Source organism: Anomaloglossus baeobatrachus, chromosome 8 (genome assembly GCF_048569485.1).
Source record: "Anomaloglossus baeobatrachus isolate aAnoBae1 chromosome 8, aAnoBae1.hap1, whole genome shotgun sequence".
Classification (NCBI taxonomy): domain Eukaryota; kingdom Metazoa; phylum Chordata; class Amphibia; order Anura; family Aromobatidae; genus Anomaloglossus; species Anomaloglossus baeobatrachus.
In genome coordinates this window covers 228,217,898-228,233,462 of record NC_134360.1, presented here as the reverse complement: position 1 = coordinate 228,233,462, position 15,565 = coordinate 228,217,898, and the positions used below count along the sequence as shown (strand labels likewise).

Here is a 15,565-nt window from a genome sequence, read left to right as displayed (position 1 = left end):
TGAACACCACACATACGATGGGAGCGGGTCACATCGCTTACGATATCGTATGCAGAATCGTAACATGTAAAGCAGGCTTAGGCTGCTTTCACACCTCCGGTTTCTGCAATGCGGCACAATCCGGCACTTTGCAGGAAAATCGCAACCGTTTTTTTTTGCTGCCGGTTGCGTTTTTTCTGCATAGACTTTAATTAGTGCCGCATTGTGCCGAATGGGCTCCCGTTCGGTCCGGTTTTTGCCGCATGCGGCAGATTTAGCCGATGCGGCGGCCGGATGGAACGTTGCCTGGCACGTTTTTTCGTGCGGCAAAAAAAACCGCATCGCGCCGCATTCGGCCGATGCGGCGCATTTTTCAATGCATGCCAATGGCAATAACCGCATCCGGCCGCCGCATGCGGTTTTTGCCACTGCGCATGCTCAGTAGCATGCCGCAAGCGGCAAAAACCGGACTGGCCGCAAAGGAAAAACTTATGCAAAGGATGCGGTGTGTTCACCGCATCCGTTGCATAGCTTGCACAGCCGGATTGAGCCGCAGAGCTCAAGCCGGATGTGTGAAAGCAGCCTTAAGAGGGCAAAGATAGATAAAATCTAACTCTGTGTTGACTGCATTATAACCAGCACTTATTTTGGTATTTTCCAGCTGACACTTGGATTTTTGCAGCAAGTGTGATATGAATTCTGCAGCGGATCGGCACATGGATAAACCCATTGTCATTTATTTGGCTTATTTTTGGGGATTTTCTGTGCATAATCCATAGAAATAATTATCATCTATATTTTTTAATGGTGCAGAAATTTCCAAAGCATGTGAATAGAGTTGAAGAAAACCCCATTTACATGAATATAATGTGAACGGTCATTGGATCTGAAGTGGATTTTGATATAGTGTGCCCAAAAAAATAGAAAGGAGAACTCAGTAACCTACAACTGGAAATGACTACAAAGTCTGGAAAACTGTGGTCAGATGTACTCGCAGGACTTGGAGGACTTCCAGATGTTCTGGGCACTTTATCGGTATTTTTGGGCAAATGCATCAAGTAAAAGAAAAGTAAAATAGTCGTGAAAGAAGTTGTGTTACTTTCTTGCGGCTTTCTCAGCCTTCGTCAGGACGTCCTTTAGATTTCCACATGATACACTGACAGTTTCATTCTGTAATAAGTCGAGCGGGGACTGTGTGTTCACGGATAAGCCACGCTCATGCCATCTGCTTATAGGGATCCCTCCATATGGATATTATGCACAAATCATTTACAGCCATGTTTCTATATAATAGAAAATCTGAGCAAAACTGGAGTTTTCATACTGAGAGTTTTATAGAAAAATATCACTATATAACCTTACATGAGATCATATGTTTTGCACTCCGCTTCCAAGCTTGTATTGTTTTGACCGTCTTTAGTGATAGAAACCTGAAAACTTGGGTGACACAATTAGAGCTCCACAAAAGAAGATCGTCTATAGATCGGAAGCTAAAGCTATGATGTAGTCCTTATGGGACTGCCGGAAGATGGGCTCTTTGTTGGAGTCGTTCTGTGATGATCACAAGATATGTCCCATTTTACCTTTCTTTTTACCTTTCCTCTTAACTTAGATTTTGTGATACTCTGTCGGGTGATGTTTATTCTGGATGTGTCTATGTCAGACACTGGACTCCTTGATGACATTTTTTGGAATGGTGAGGATAGACACATCTAAGATCATAGAGGAACTTGGCTGAATTCTTACTTTCCAGTAATGATGGGCAAACCCAAACTGTAAAGTTTGGGGTCTGTACCGGATACCTAGGATCTGAGCACCGACCCCAAGCACAAAGTTCTCAGGGACGTCTGTGTTACTGTTCAGATTCGGCCACCCAGATGATTAAAAAATAATAAAGGAAAAATAAAGAAAATAACAAATAATGCGTGGCTGCAGGCTGCTATTTTTAGGCTGGGGGGTTCCAATAACCTTGGGTCTCCCCAGCCTGAGCATACCAGCCCCCAGCTGTTGACTTTATCATGACTGTTTCAAAATTGGGGGAGACCTCATGCTGTTTTTTTTTAATTATTTATTTAAATAAAAAAAGCCGCATGTGGGTCCTCTTATTTTGATACACAGCCAAGATAAGTGCATGGCTGGGAGCTGCAGCCTGTAGCCATTTGATTTATCTGTGCTGGGTATCATAATATGGGGGTTCCTTTGTCAATTTATTTTTTATTTTTACACTACTATAGGGATGCAGACAGGGTGTGTGATTCCAACCAATCACAAAAACTGTGACACAGGGTGGGGAGCATTGTCTGACTGCAACCAATCACAGACTCTGAGACTGACGGTGGGCAGGGGAAGTGGTGAATATGTATGAGGGCTAATGAGCAGCCCTGGAAGCAGTGTGACAGCCAAGGGGAAGCTCAGCAAGTATAACAGTCCTGCTTTAATCCCCCTACCCCTTTCTACCACCTGTTAAAGCACAATGTTCAGGTTTCCAAAAATTTATATGGGGATTGGTGTCAGGGCAGATGTTCGGGTTTAAGTTCAGTCCCAAACTAGATTATTTTTTAAGTCTGGCCGGACCTGAACATCTGCATGGTCGCCCATCTTTACTCTCCATTTTAAAGGGAACCTGTCACCTGTTTTTGCCCTATAAGCTGCGGCCACCACCAGTGGGCTCTTATATACAGCATTCTAACAAACTGTATATAAGAGCCCAGGCCGCTGTGTACAACATAAAAAACACTTTATAATACTCACTTAATCCGGTCGCTGCGGTGGATGTGGCTCATATGGGTGTCTTCGTCCTCTGGCGCCGCATCTTTTGGCCATCTGCCGCGGTGCATGATGCGCCCGACATCCTATACACTCACCGGCATTCAGGTCCTGAGCTGGGCAGATCAAAGTATTGTAGTGCGTATGCGCGGGACTGGCGAGTGTGGGTGACTTAGACGCATCATGCACACAGGCTTCAGAAGGATGACGAACATGGCCGAAAGAGGAGGCGCCGGCACCGGAGGACGAAGACACCCATCAGAGCCACATCCACCGCAGCGACCGAATTAGGAGAGTATTATAAAGTGTTTTTTAGGTTCTACACAGCGGCCTGGGCTCTTATATACAGATATGTTAGAATGCTGTATATAAGAACCCACTGGTGGTGGCCGCAGCTTATAAAGCAAAAAACTGGTAATAGGTTCCCTTTAATGTTCACTAGAGCCTGTCACTCGGGCTGGACGGGCGCTGTCCAGGGTGCTGGAGGTAAAGGCTTGTGCACAGCATGATCGTCTTGTGTACTCTATTTCTTATACCGTCACCCTACAAAAGGTAAGATCAATAATTGTTTTCCCTTGTAAAGCCTCATACACATGGATGTTTTGTTGCATCCATTTGTCATGTAGTGAAGGGAAAACAAATGGAGATTGAATTAGATATCAGTGATCCGTGATATATGGATGTAGCATGTATGGAGGAAAACACATTACCGCGCACATTTCTCCCATTAATGTCTCCTTATTTCCCACACAAACAAACAATCTGTTTAATATGAGGTCTGGGGGAAAAAAAAGCTGATTTTGCTGTAGAGACGCAGGATCGTGGAGATTGTAATGTCAGTAAATACGTAACTCGAAAAAGTGTCTCCTAATGCAACTATGATTGTTTATTATTCCAATGTATCTGTAATGATGAAATCCTGAAAATATCCCGGCTTATAAGCCTCCTAATGCTGTGTGTGTGCAGCTCATATGCTGAGCTATGTGTCTCTATGGTTACAGACTACAAACAAACTCTGTGTAGTCAGACCCTGCAATCTTGTGTTACTCCCTTTCATCTACCCTAAAATGTGTTTACAGCGTTTACCTTCCTGAGACAATTCCTTTAAATACCAAGAGCCCAATGTTAAACCCTATGTTTAACTGCACCTCTCGCGTAGTTTTATATAGTTTGCCGTGTATATGGTGGAATTATAGTTTATCATATTTGTCAGCTCATTTACCACAGAGTAGTAAATTCATAGGCAGGCTGATAAGAATATACTTAATCTGTTAGTCTGCTTGTAAGTCTCCTTTGATCACATGTTGTGGGGGAGCCAATCACATCGGCTACCGTCCTATATATGCTGGCTAGAGCCTTCCACCTATGCCAGCTACAGTTTATCTTAGCTGGTCTGTTGAGCTGTTGTGATCCAGACTATCAGGTTATTTGTTCCTGAGTTCGTTTGTGGAGTTAACCCTTGTGTGAGAATCCTTGACGAATGGATTGCAAGCTTACATATTTTGGGCCAAAATATAAACTAATATCTCACTATTTGAGGTATGGCACATTTTATCCATTTTTGCAGGATGTGTGTGGACCTTTTGAATTCAGGTGGTTAAATGGTGAGCCTGTCATGTGTTATGCACTCATATAGTGCTAACTGACCCGCCTGACCTGGTGTTGTGCGTCATTTATAGGCTATGGTTCAGACACTGTGCATCTCGCGTATCCGTGTGAGATGCACTTGTATATAGTGCTGATGGGCCCGCCTGACCTAGGTTTTTGGCGTCATTTATAGGTTACAGTTCAGACACTGTGCATTTCACTCATTATATGATGGGCTCCCAGTGCAAGCCTTATTAGTGTGCATGTCTTATGCTAAGCAGCCGCCCCTCCCCTCTAGTGTGGAGGTAGTGTGACTGTATCATCAGCATCACGCACCTTGGCTGCAGCCATCTTTATGAGGAAGGCTCACCACATTCTGTGTGTGCCTACATCATCTGTCTTGGCTCCTTTTTGGTGAGATTGTTTTATAGTTCTATGAGGTTTTTCGAGTTAACCCTTGTTGCATTTTTTTTTGCTACCTTCCTGCTCTTGCTTTTCTCCTGAGTCTGTCATTGTCTACTCCTGTGTGTGTGCAATGTGTCAGAGCTTTGTTTTTCCTTTGTCTATCTTCATCAATGGTTCCTTCTCACATCTACCCCTTCCTTCCCTGATAGGAGGAGGGAATCAGATTAGTTCTGATCAGGAGACTCAGGCATCTCCACCATCAGGAGTAACCTTGAGGTTAGGGATGGCCTGGGGACCCCTAGTGTTAGTATTATTATTCTCCAGTCACATTGTGACACTTGTACTGCGAATGTGAAAGGCAGGGAGCGTATGGTTTAGACTTACCCCAGCGATCTTGCTATTACTGCAGCCATTTTATAAGTCGGTTGACAGGATTTTTGATCTGAGCGGAGGAGGTTAACAGAGCGCACCAGGTAGAGGAACCATACATGTGACACATTTAGGGTGTAGGATCATTTTAAGATGCTATTATGTAACTGGGTGGAGAGACTTTGACCTCCAGTAGATTTCACCCGCGATGTGATAGATGCATGGGAGCGACTTCACCGTAATCCAAGAGCAGCGCTCGACTACGTGGACTCAATGATATGAATCCATGATTAGGTTGGGTCTACAGATATATACTTTTGGGAAGGGAAACCTTGAATCTTGAACAATGCAGAGGATTTATTTACTAAAGTCTAATCTTGCATGAGTTGTGCCATTTGCTTTCTGCTGCTACACTGCACAGGATGATACATTTAATCAATCCACTCATCCTGCATTTTCACAACTCATTTCATGTGGCTTAGTCAGCCGTATAACATGTTAACCGTCCTCTTGGCTCGTCGTCTGCAAGATGTTTAGTTTGTTGGAGTGGATATACTCTCAGTTCCTATCCCCAGTACACCCCCCTCCTCCGCCTGCCGCACCGGCTCCTCCACCGGAATGTTTAAGACTTGAGCAACAATCAGCCGGGACGCTGTGATTTGCAGCCATAATCTTCTCGGAGATTACGAGAATGTGCAACCAAATCAAATCATGTTCTTGTGTTCTGTGGCTCGGCGAGTCCTGAGCCGGAGCATATTTCCTAATGTGCTGGGTGAGGTGAGACAAGTTTTCGCATCTTTAACTAAATTCTCTGCCTGATACAAGGAAGATGCATTGGTAAGCGAGGACGGGAGAAAACGCCAGAACTCAGATAAAACAAGGGACGGGAACATAATATTTCATCGCTAACATAACACTCTGCAAACAAATTGTGTTTCTGTGCTGTACTGGGCTGCGGGAAAAATATAAGGCTGGCGTAGAAAGCATAAAGTCAGGGCATGGAGCCCACGGGGCACCGCACACCAGCTCTGCCCATTTGCATCCATTGTAGCTGTTCTGCTCTGACTCAAAGGTTACGGGATCACCAGTGAGGTCCAATAGGCCTCTTAGATATCAAGTTCTTCTAGAAAGGACATGCACACTTGTGAGCAAAATCAGTTTCTGTTTATTTACCAGTGCACGGACAATTTATACCATTTACAGACCAATGTAATATTGTATAAATGCTTCTAGTGGAAATTTACCAGTTGACCCCCTGCGTCATACAACCTTTAAGTCTCAGAAATACAGAGACGTAGAGTCTTGCATATGAGATAAGAAAATATTTTAAACAAAAATAAGACCTTGAATTTCAGACTGAGACTAGATTGTTGCGAATGTCCTCTGTGTGGGTGCGGTTTTGGAGCTCCCTCTGGTGGCCAGGAATGGTAGTGGAGCTGAGTCTGAGCCTGTGACTTAGACAGGTGTCAGCATTAATTGGGAATTTTAGGAAGTCCGTCCTACTGTAGACAAGCCTGGTGTATATAGGAGAGCACTTTTTGCCTTGGTAGTGCCGATTATAATTGAATTTTCCTCAGTCTCTGACCCTGGTTTGGAGTCCTGTTCTTCCCTGTGTCCCTGTGCAAGACTACTGCAGATAAGTTTGCTTGTTTTTTCCTTGCTTCCTGATTCACACCTTAGGGTGTTTGTTTTTCTTGGTTTTGCTTTCTGTTTTTTTGCAGGTGAAGTTTTGTTTTTCTAGTGTAGTGAGCATGGGGGTTACCCCTTTGCTAGCTCATCTGCTTGAAAAGGGAGTTTCCCCCTGTCTAACTTGATTTTTTGCACTTTTGTATTTTTGTGTTCTTTTTGGTATTTTGTCTCTCCCATTATTTACAAGAGTACCTGATATAGTGGGGGTGAGGTCGTGTGATCTCCAGGGTCATTTTACTATCAAGAGATTGGTATTTTTCTGCAGGAATTTTTTGTTCTGACCACAATCAGTTTCCTTTCCTTTCCTTTGTATCTAGCTAGTTGGGCCTCGCCTTTGCTAAAACTATTTTCCTATCTGTGTATCGTGTTTTCCTACATCACCGTAATCTTTATATGTGGGGGCTGTCTACTCCTTTGGGGACTACTCTGAGGCAAGGTAGATTTCCTCATTTCTATCTGTGAGGCGTAGCTAGTTTCTCAGGCTGTGACAAGGCATCTAGGTGTTTAGGAACGCTAACAACTACTCTTGTTGTTTTTGGTGTTTTTCCACTAATGAGAGTTTTTTGTAATCTTCCACGGTTACCGGATCATAAGACTAGACTAAGGTTAGTATGTACTTAAAGAAAATGTACTAACGTAATAATAAAGTATTTAAAACCTAGAAATATAGAAACTATTAATCCTTCTATATCACATTCATGAACCCTTCTTTTCAACACACATTAGCAACAGGGATATATCATATTTTTTTTTTTTTTGCACAAGGCAGCAAGTGGTGCAATGGCTCTAACTTTTGGAGGTATTACATTAGGCACTGGTGATTTGAACCAACATTAAGAGCTCCATTTTGATTTTTACTCCATGTGTTCCCCCCCAACTCTATGATCATTTAGACAAAAATTTAACGAGGACAACCAGTTCTGATTATGGTCCTGCTGTGCTTCTTGGATACCACACCTGATAGCGCCTCTCCTGATCCCCAATTCCAGATTTATTCCTGACTGTTTCATCTCTTGGCTTGTTGCATCCTGTCTGCTCTCCTAGTGACTAAGAGTGGCTTGTTTATGACCATATCATAGCTCTACGAGCTTCCAATCCATGACAAATGTGGAGAGCACGACCTGGGTTTCCTCGTGCAATTAAGTCTGCACCTTAAGGGTGAAAGATAGCACTTTCCTTAGACTCCACAAATCCGAGGAGTCTTTTCTGACCACGCCATAGCCCCATGTGCTTACAATCCATGATTGTTTTGGAGAGTATGACCTGGCAATTCTCATGTAATTAAGTCTGCGCCTCAAGGGTGAAAGATTGGACCAACCTTAGATATCACAACTCCAACAAATCAGAGTCAAATGGATCATGGCTCACAGTCTAAAGCCATAAAATAATCTAGAAGGATGTGCATAAAATTACATCACTCCCATCTAGACTGCATACATACAAAAATCTGCGATTGCGGCCCTATAGAGTCTATGGACAGTCGCAGATGGTAGGCTCCATCCCATTTCCTATGGGAAGAATGAATCATAAAGGGATTTTGCTTTGCACGAACACTGGCCAAGCAATGAAATGAGAAGGATGGTGATCCAAGGCTTATGTCTTCCTTCACCGCTAAGTGCAAAACTGGTGGAGAGAATAGATAAGGGTGGGGAGCTTATAGCAGGAGAAACGTACTGTCATGGGTGACTGGGAACACAGGAGGACCTATACTGGCCCTAAGACTGAGACCCCTGCATTCACCATCACCCCAGAGGTACCCTTAATGGTAGTGAGGTCCGGGTCCCTGACCTGGCCCTGTCTCCTGCCAGGCCCTGACCTAATACCCCCATACCTCCAATCCAGGGTAGGGCAGGACACCAAGAAACAAACCTCACACAAGACAAAGACGGGGGAAAAACTGAAACTCACACTGCAAATATCCATAGGGGAGACAAAAAAACACTGGAAGGGATAACCAAAGGGGAAGGAGAAAGTCAATCCAGGGAGCTATCATGTATCACAGACAAAAAAATCGCTTGTCACCAAACAGAAGATCGCCACGGACGCCAGGATATCGCAACAGCTAAGTAGATGCTATCTTCAGCGATCTCCTACTACACTCCCCAGCATTAATTAGGAGAAGACCAACTGTGGAAAGTAATCGACAACCTGACTCTCAGCACACTGCTCCAACAAGGCTGAAGCCCTGCACGGCTGGGAGCAGTGAAACAACTCAGCCGACGCCCAGCCGAGATGAACACTTAAGAAAGACCAGGTTGCCCGTCGGACGCTGCAATGTGTTCAGAGCCCGACACCATAGTAGTAATCTGCATGTGTGGATCCAGACAACCGCATGACACATATAAGGCGGATTATAGCTTTGAGCTTACATGTCGCAGTGTGGAGTTTATATATTTTTCCAGATTTGTAATCCGGGTCCCTCAACCCCAAAACAAAATCTACAATTGTGCCCCCCTTTAATGGCGTGCCATATATAAAAGCAGTGACTTCATAGCTACCGTAGCACAAAAAGCCTTTGTACTCCCTCAGAGTGTGATCCAACGTCCATATCTGCACAGTCCATTTTTGATGGGTTTCCTCTCAAAATCCGACAAACATATAGGTCTGGTATTGACCTCGGTGTGCACAGCGGTAAAGCCTCGGCTCTCTGGCTCACGGCCCAGCGTGCACCATGTCCTGATTTATTCCAGTTTGATTACTTGTAAAAATAGAGATTGTTGGTTTGTTGATTCCTATGGAAACACTTTACAAGAAAAATAAATCTAATGCTCCAAGAACTAGAGAAAAGGAGCCATAATGTCTCTGCACAGAGGAGCGTCATCACGAGGCTACATGACAGCTACTATGGTGGAAGGGGAACAGATGGCAAAAATCAGAAAGAAAGTGTGGATGTCATTTTGCTTTTGTAAAGGTACAAACCAGTCACGGTTCCAATGTGCGGAACATCTTGTGCGCTGTTATGTTCTGCCATGCTCTCCTGCAGAGCAGATACTTGCCTGTTCCGTCGCGCTGAGCATTTTGCAGGTTTAGATGCTCTGCTATTTGTCTATAGCTCTGTGGATGGGTGGATGGGTTGTTTCTCAGCAATGGGTCCTATGCTGGTGCAGGGAGGGGCTTTCCCAGATGCTCCTCGTTTCAGGTGATTGCTCTGCTTCATTAGGGAGCCCGGAACGTCGCCAGTTGTATTTCCTGGTTCCGCAGTAAGTGCTCTTGGCTCCCATTTGTGTACAGTTACCTGATCTTGGCTTCTCAACCCTGGACTGTAGTTGACTCTGCTCTGTCCGCCCCCCTGATTTTGTTGTTACCTCCTGGCTTTTGACCTCAGACCTCCTCCTGACCACCACTAGTATTAGAAAAATGTGCCCGAGCATATTTTTCTAATACTACTGTTTTTTCCTTGGTGGCACCATCTTATAACAGTTGAGCCAGATTTTATCCTAACTTATTGACTCCTCCTGACCACGTCTCCTTGGGCTCCCTGTATCCTATACGTACTCTCCTGGTATCCTGACCCTCGGCCTGTATCTTGATCTCATCTCTGCCTGCTCCCTGTGTCCTGTCGTGTCCTCCTGGTTCCTGATCTTGGCTTGTTTGACTACCCCTCTGTTCCCACTGCACGCAAGTAGTGTCTAGCACCCCCTAGTGACTAGCATCCCACTACGCCACATAGTGTTGAGCATTACAAAACCATTGGAAAAGAAATAGTCATAGCAATTGACAAAATATTTCTAAATTTCATTTCCTGAACCCAATAGATCAATAAAATGAGTCAGTTTATAAACCAGAGATTGGTAAAAGCATTGAGAAACCGTTCCGTGTATGATCATTGCTGTCAAAATGGCGTCCATAGCTGCGATGCGCCATGACTTGTTGGAGCGGGGGAGTGATCACATCTGGAGAAACGCTGATCTGCAAAACATATTTTTACTTGAAATATTTTGGTGCTTAATTAATGTTCCCCGAGACACAAAGGAGCTATTAATTTGTCTTCTTCTTCAATCACCATTATTGCCGGATGCCGAGAGACTCGATGTCAGAAAGTGGACGCTCCTGAAGAAAAGCCGCCTGTCTCTATAGCAGCGTGATGGTTGTGCTGCAATACAGCGAGCGATGCATATACAAGAAGATTGGTTTACAAGAGTTTATGGAGTCTTGTCAAAAATAAGCTTCTAAATAAGGAATCCAAGCAAACTTTTAGATATTTATGGTACTTCATGGAAAACGTCAACCTCCACACACAACGATAGGTTGGGTTCTCCAATATCCAAAGAAGCGTCCAAATTTTGATCATGCAGGTTGGTGACCACCTTGTTGACCAGATCAGTGTCTTAAAGGAAATCTTTCAGCAGAATTTTCCCACCAAACTATTTATATGTGCACGTATTTCTTTTAAAGACAAGTCCAGCCTTAATATGGCAAGTCCATTCCTCCGTTATCGAGAAATCAGCGTTTGCATTGATATAAAAATAAGGCTGAAGAGCTATGGTGGATCTGAAGCCTTGGTCACTCCAGCTCTATTCCCCGCCCAGCCTCGCCTCCTGCTGGATAAGTGACAGCCTCTGTGCTGTGTGAGTTCAGTAAAAGGAGCCATCAGTTACGTAGGAGGAGGCAATGCTGGTCAGGAAAAGAGCTGGAGTGACAGAAGCTTCAGATCTACAGCTCATTTCCATATGAATCACTAATGTACTATATAAGAATTTTGATCTAAAGGACGCACCAATTCTGGGGTGGATGCGGGCTGCTATTTTTAGGCTGGGAAGAGCCAATAACAATAGCTCTTCCCAGGCTGATAATACCATCCCCCAGAGGTTTCATTTACCTTGGCTGGTTATCAAAATTGAGGGTATAACCTAAGGTGTTTTAAAAAATATTTATTCAAATAATTTAAAAAAATGGCGGGGGAACACCTATATTTTTGATAACCAGCCAAAGTAAAGCAGCCCGCTAGGGGTTGCAGCCGTAGATGTCTGTCTTCCCCGTACTTGTTATCAAAAATAGGGTGGGAGCCGAACAATATTTTTAATTATTTCTTTTTCCACTACAACATAATAAACTTCTCTGCAACCAATCACAGACGTCGACACAGAGGGTGAGAGGCGTGTATAGCAGTATGCAACCAATCACAGACGCCGACACAGAGGGTGAGGGGCGTGTATAGCAGTATGCAACCAATCACAGACGCCGACACAGAGGGTAAGGAGCGTGTATAGCACACTAAAACCAATCACTGACGCCGACACAGAGGGTAAGGAGCGTGTATAGCACTCTGCAACCAATCACAGACGTTGGCACAGAGGGTGGGTGGAGGAAGCAGTGAATATTCATGAAGCTTAATGAGTGGGCCAGTAAAGGACCCAAAAAAGACTGACTGCTCTATTATCTTCCGGGAAACATGCGTAACTGTCCTGCTCTTAGCCCAATTTTGCTTCCTTTTGCAGCCCCCTAGCCCTTACTAAGACTATTTTACAGCCATTTTTCAGCACACAAATTCGACTAGTATGGAATTTGTTGTCAAGTTCGGGTAAAGGCAAGTTACTAAATTGAACTTTTGCTTCAAGCCCGTGCGAACCCGGTGAACCCAAATATCCATGAGTCCACTCATCTCTAATTTTGACTTTTGTGTTGGCGTATACGGTACAACAGCAGCTGGAGCTTCCTACTACTGTACTACCTCTCGTTTTTGTTAGTGTTGGCGCTCGTTCTTTAATCCTCCATGTTCCGATGATATGATGTGATCTTCTCAATGATTTTGCTGAAAGTTGAAATCTACAATAGTTTGATCCTCAACTTGACAAGTCTTTTGGACCTTAAAACACATCATGCTGACAATACTTAACTAATGGCCCCTGACTAATGGCGGTCTGAGCATGGGGCACTAAGGCACAGACTGGCAGCATCTCTCGCAACCTGAGCATGGCAGTGTCATATATTTCTATCAGGCCATCTCGTTTGGGTTGGGAGACTCACGGCCAATTCTTCAGACTAAAATCCACGCACATCTAAATGAGCCCTTAGAATTTGCTATTGACGAAATGATCATACGGGACAGTATCTCTCCCGATAGCACCTGTCACAATGACTTTGTGATAGCGGGGAACTAGGGCTCCTAGCTTGTCCCTCAAACCAGGGGGCCCTATGCTATCCCTATTCTCAGGGATACTCCTAATGGTGGGGAGGCCTGAGCCTTCTTCCTGGCCCTGCTCCTGACCAGACCTAGTTTGTTTCCCCTTCCCACTCTCCCAGGGAAGAACAGGACAGGAGTATGTTTAAACAACAGATAATGACAGACAAGGAAAAAAAAAATCAAAACTCAGTCATACAGCATGCACACACAAAGGAAAACATAGTAAAAAATTCAGGAGGAACAGAAGAGCAGCTAGGAAGTACAAAATAACAGGGATAAACTTCACAACCGCACAAAGCAAAAAGCACCACTAAACACAACTTCTACCCAGAGAGTCTGGGACACCACACCTCACAGACCAACACAGAATAATAAACTATAGCTGGCATGGGTGGAAGGATTCTACCAGCATAAATAGGAGTGGAGCAGACGTACTAGGCCTTCCCAAAACATGTGATTAAAGGAGCAAGCAGACTAGAAGAGATTAATACTTACTAGCCTACCTATGAATCAGCACAAAGCAGGTTGACGCGTGAATCTGTCTGTGTTTGTGCTCAGACATCAGAGAAACCATCGAGTGGAGTGTCAGAATCTGCAATCTGAACAGAGTCCAATGTCGCCATGACAGTTGGCGAAGTTTGTGCAAAACTCCATGTGACATCACCATACACGGTAAAGGGGTTGTCCACAAAATCAATTCAGGTCCCAAATTAAAATAAAAACAATTTATATTCACCTCCGGCAGTCGCATAGCCCTAGACCGGTGCCAATGTTCATGAAGGGTGGCGTGACTTCTTCTGTCACGTGATAGCTGCAGCCAATGAGAGGCCATTCGTCAGCGGCAGCATTTACTATTTCATCAGAGCGAAAATTCGCCCTGAAGGAATAACGATGAGCTGCAGCCAAACACTATCCACCAACGCTGGCTCATTCGGCAAAGCTTTAGTCTAATATGAGTGGCTGCCATCATGGCGTAATCACTATATCTGGATTTCTTTGGCATTGCTAATGTTTCTATGCAAAATGCAATCCCCAATAATAAAAACCAATCATTTAATTGGGACAATCTCAATTTTCAGCCTCCAAAAATACAGTTCTATAGACTTGTAGACGCAACTGAACGGATCGGACCTGGGAGAAGCTTTCCAAGGCTCACAAGTAAACTTGATATTTATGGTTCTCGTTATGCTGCCCAATAAGGGGCATCACGTCACAGAGGAAGAGGAGCTGATCGGATTGATATAAAGGAATGTGGGATAAGATTCAGTATAACTTGTGTTTTCATCACCTAAATTTGTGCTTCTCTTGGGTTTAGAAGTCCAGTGGGTGGCCCTATCAATTGATTGACAGTCCTTCCTGTAACAATCAGTAAATTGTAACAAAAAGGAAACATCTTAGCACTACAGTGTGCAACAATGAATATGGGAATATAGACATGCATTACTGCTATGGAAAACATGTAAAAATTGAAATACTTAGTGTCATGATTCTAATTGGTGGTTCTCTGCTCTCCTGCAGAGCCGAAGTTGGTTTTGTATTATTCTCTGGTTGATTGGTTGTTCCCGATCTCGGGCTCTGTGTGAAGGGCCTGTTCATTGGAGCCTTGTTCTGGGTGATTGATCTGCGTTATTTTGGAGCTGCTTCACCTGGAGCGCTACCAGTGATAGTTCCTATGTTGCAGCATTTGTTGCTGGTTCCCATAAGTGACAGTCTTGATCATGCCCCGCTATCTCGTTCCTAGTATCCTCCTCCACCTGTTTCCATGACCCTGACCTGACTCCCTGACTACCAGACCCCTAGCTTGTATCCTGACCTTGGCTCTGCTCTTGCTCTTTATACCTGATGTCTCTTCCTGGCTTCCAGACCCCTGGCTTGTATCCTGACCTTGGCTCCACTCTTGCTCTTTATACCCGACGTCTCTTCCTGGCTTCCAGACCCCTGGCTTGTATCCTGACCTTGGCTCCACTCTTGCTCTTTATACCTGACGTCTCTTCCTGGCTTCCAGACCCCTGGCTTGTATCCTGACCATGGCTTCGCTCTCACCCTTTATACCTGACGTGTCTTTCTGGCTTTCAGAACTCTGGCTTGTATCCTGACCTTGGCACCGCTCTCACCCTTTATACCTGACGTCTCTTCCTGGCTTCCAGACCCCTGGCTTGTATCCTGTCCTTGGCTCCGCTCTCACCCTTTATACCTGATGTGTCTTTCTGGCTTCCAGACCCCTGGCTTGTATCCTGACCTTGGCTCCTCTCTTGCTCTTTATACCTGACGTCTCTTCCTGGCTTCCAGACCCCCGGCTTGTATCCTGACCCCGGCTTCACTCGCTCCCTTTATACCTGACGTATCTTTCTGGCTTCCAGAACCCTGGCTTGTATCCTGACCTTAACTCGGCTTTCACCCTTTATACCTGATGTGTCTTCTTGGCTTCCAGACCCCTGGCTTGTATCCTGACCTCGGCTCCGCTCTCGCCCTTTATACCTGACGTGTCTTCCTGGCTTCAAGACCTCTGGCTTGTATCCTGACATCGACTCCTCTCTCTCCCGTGACACAAATTTCCATCTCCTGACCTTAGACTTGTTTGACTACTCCTCCACTAGTGTATCTAGCAACATCTAGTGTTCTAACATCATACTTCTTCTCCACTAG

General features: G+C 44.6%; 1 protein-coding gene across 2 annotated transcripts in view; it reads right to left on the bottom strand.

The window, feature by feature from the left end:
• NEGR1 (neuronal growth regulator 1) overlaps window positions 1–15,565 on the bottom strand; it is a 672,070-nt gene that overhangs the window by 227,383 nt on the left and 429,122 nt on the right. The window lies entirely within an intron of this gene.